Here is a 3,616-nt window from a genome sequence, read left to right as displayed (position 1 = left end):
TTACCAATATTGTCTCATTTAATCCTTACAGCAACCTTATCTGATAAATGGTAGTTATATCCATTTTAAAGTGAAAAAAACTGAAGATTACAGAGGCTGAACTTGCCTAGTTTACATAGTTGGCAAGGGCAAAACTGGGACTGCCCCCAAACTCAGGTCTGTCCTGTCTTTTCCTCCTAAGGGACCAACCCCGGGTCCCATCTGCTTCCTTCTGAACCTCCCTAGTGCTCACCCACTGTGATCAGCCTGCTACTGAGACCTGACCCCGGGGGCCTACTCTTTAGGAAACTTTGTAGTCCTTCAGATTCTACCTGAGCCCCAGGTTCAGAATAATCAGCTTAAGTAACAGGCAACAGTTGGATGAAGACAGTCAACTGAGCTCAAAAGATCATTGTCCCCTTCCACCCAAATTTTCATACAATGACAAATGGAAGGCATTGTTTTTGAAGAAGAAATCCACATGACACTCATAAACCAGAAAAGGTACTATTATCAGAAAATTCTGAAATATTTGAAAGACAGAAGTTAATCAACATGACAAGAGTGAAGAAAAAATCACAGCCCCAAACTGGCTGCAGAAAACAAACCAAAGAAATGATTCAAACAGAGCAAATCGAGACAGATGCTACACTCAGAGGAACATTCACAATAACACAGAAGAAGGCTCTGAATACAGTTTATTAAAAACTGTATTCAGAACATGGGGTCCATTGGCTTCCCCTACCCCTGAACTAGTAGAAAGAAACCATCCGTAGCCTTTTCAGAGGGACAGAGGAGATGGGAGGTGAGCAGACAGGAGGACGTGTAGGAGAGGACAGGCAGCTCTGCAGGGAATGAAACATCCACAGCCAGCCGCCCACAGGCGGCCGCCAGAGTGAAGCCCTCCATACTTTAGCACCAGGACAGAGAAACACTGCAAACTTGTGGTGCACTGGTTTTTCTACCACTGCCATAACAAACTTCCACAAACGCAGTGGCTTGAAACAGCACGAATTTATTACTTTACCATTCTGTAAGTCAGAAGCGCAGGGCTAAAATCAACGTGTCAGCATTCCTTTCTGAAGACTAGGGGAAATTTTGCTTTTTGCAAGTTTTCCAGTGACCAATGGCCACCACATACCTCAGCTCCCTTCCTCCATCTTCAAAGATGGCGATAGTGCATCTCTGTGATCCTTCTTCGTTAGTCGAGTCTCATTCTGATAACAGCTGGGAACGCTTCTCTACTTTTAAGGAATTGTGTCATTGGGCCCACCTGGGTGATCCAGGATACTCACCCTTTCTCAAATTAGCTTAATCATAGTTGCAAGGTCCCTTTTGCCATTTAAGGGAACATGTTCACAGATTGCACAGATTAGGCCATGAACTTTCCTGTGGTTATTGAGTGCTGCCAGATAACTCTGCTTCAGGGTTGGCAATTAGAGTATTATGTTGGGTGCTCCACCCCGGAACTTATTCTGGGTTGACATCCACAAAGGCTGGCAGCAATGACCTAACCAGACTATTCCTACAGAGTATCCTTGGTTGTGGCCCCTTTGGTTCCTGCTGGTTTTCCAAGCCTTAATTTCAGCTTTCTGTGCAATTCTGTGAGCTACCCAATAGCCTACCAATAGCCTTTTTGTTTGTTTGTTTGAGGGGTTCTTTTTTTTTTTTTTTGCAGAAATTAGCCAGAGCCAGTTTTTGTTACTTATAATCAAGAATTGTGACTGGGAGTTCCCGTCGTGGCTCAGTGGTTAATGAATCCGACTAGGAACCACGAGGTTGCAGGTTCGATCCCTGGCCTCACTCTGGGTTAAGGATCTGGCATTGCCGTGAGCTGTGGTGTAGGTAGCAGACATAGCTAAAGGAACAAAAATCAGATTAGCATCAGACTTCTCATTAGCAATCCTGGGTGCAAAAGACACCAGTTATGTCTTCCAAATTCTGAAAGAAAAGTGATTTTGTACCTAAAGATCTATTCCAAGGCAAACTTACAATCAAGGCTGAGAGAAAACTGGAGACATTTTTAACATACAAGGACTCAGAAGCTTTGCCACAATCACACTAACTCTAAAATAATTACAGTATTCAAAAATTCACTTGAACAGAACAATGGCAAATGGTAACCCAAAGAAAAAGATAATGTGGGATAAAAGAAAAAACCTGAGTCAAAACAAACAGTAGAAACTTAACTAGAAGGAGTTCCCACTGTGACTCAGTGGGTTAAGAATCTGACTGCAGTGGCTGGGTTTGCCGTGGAGGTGCGGGCTGGATCCCTGGCCCAGGGCAGTGGGTTAAAGGATCTGGCATTGCCTCAGCTGTGGCTTGGATTCAATCCCTGGCCTGGGAACTTCCATATGCCTCAGGTGCAGCCACAAAATAAAATGAAAAAAATAAACTTAACTAGAATAAAACTAATTTGATAAAATTGCTTATACTTGTAGAGGTAGCAGTGGCAGAATGAGAAAGAGTAAAAATTTCCTGTTTAATGGGAAAATATAAAGATGGATTAATTCTAGACACTGATAAAAAGCATGTATAACCATGAGAGTTTAAATTTCATGTTAACTATCGAAATAACTGAAACTGAATACATAATTTTGCCAACCTTTGAAGGGAAACAAACAGAATAAAGAAACCATGATCAGTGTAACAAAAGACAGCAAGAAAAAATAGCCAAAAACAACCTGAATAGAAAACACAAGCCAAGGCACTCAGGGGCGGCCACTGCATAGACCGGATTCTTCTCACTCGCACCTCGCTCTGCTTCCTCTGCAACCATGTCTGACAAACCCAATATGGCTGAGATTGAGAAATTCAGTAAGTCAAAACCGAAGAAGACAGAAATGCAAGAGAAAAATTCACTGCCTTAAAAGAAACAACTGAACAGGAGAAGCAAGCAGGCGAGTCATAATGAGGCGTGTGCCGCCAATAGGCACTGTACATTGCACAAGGATTGCCTTCTTATTTACTTCTTTTAGCTGTTTAACTTGGTAACATGAAAAGAGGCTGGATCAAGTTTAAATGACTGTGTTGCTCCTTTTCACATCAAAGAATAGAGAACTACCAACACCAAGGCCGCACCTGCCTCTCCCATCTGCCTATGTGGATGGCGGGGAAGGAAAAGAACTTGCATGTTGGTGAAGGAGAAAGCTGGGTGGAATTTAGAGTAAAAAGTGAGCTGGTCCAAGGTGTCCTGTGGGCTGTAAAATGCATTTTAGTCAGAGTGCCATTTTTTTTGTTCAAATGATTTTAATTATTGGAATGCACAATTTTTTAAAATATGCAAATAAAGTTTTAAAACGTGAAAAAAAAGAAAACACAAGCCAAGACAACATGACTATATTTAAACATATTAATTAAAAATGTGAATGAGGGGGTTCCTGTTGTGGCTCAGCGGGTTATGAACCAAACTAGTATCCATGAGGATGTGGGTTTGATCCCTGGCTTTGCTCAGTGTGCTGAGGATCTGGCATTGCTGTGAGCTATGATATAGGCTGCAGACACAGCTCAGATCTGGCCTTGCTGTGGCTGTAGTGTAGGCCAGCAGCTGCAGTTCCGATTGGGCCCCTAGCCTGGGAACTTCCATATGCTCCAAAATTTATAAACACCTTCTGCAGCTCAATACTCAAAAAACAAA

At 42.5% G+C, this 3,616-nt stretch overlaps 1 pseudogene; it reads left to right on the top strand.

The window, feature by feature from the left end:
• Positions 2,349–3,277, top strand: LOC100511599 (annotated as a pseudogene).

The sequence above is a fragment of the Sus scrofa genome, chromosome 15 (assembly GCF_000003025.6).
Source record: "Sus scrofa isolate TJ Tabasco breed Duroc chromosome 15, Sscrofa11.1, whole genome shotgun sequence".
In the NCBI taxonomy this organism is placed as follows: domain Eukaryota; kingdom Metazoa; phylum Chordata; class Mammalia; order Artiodactyla; family Suidae; genus Sus; species Sus scrofa.
The sequence above is the reverse complement of the archived record's forward strand: the minus strand, read 5'-3'. Positions and strand labels throughout refer to the sequence as shown.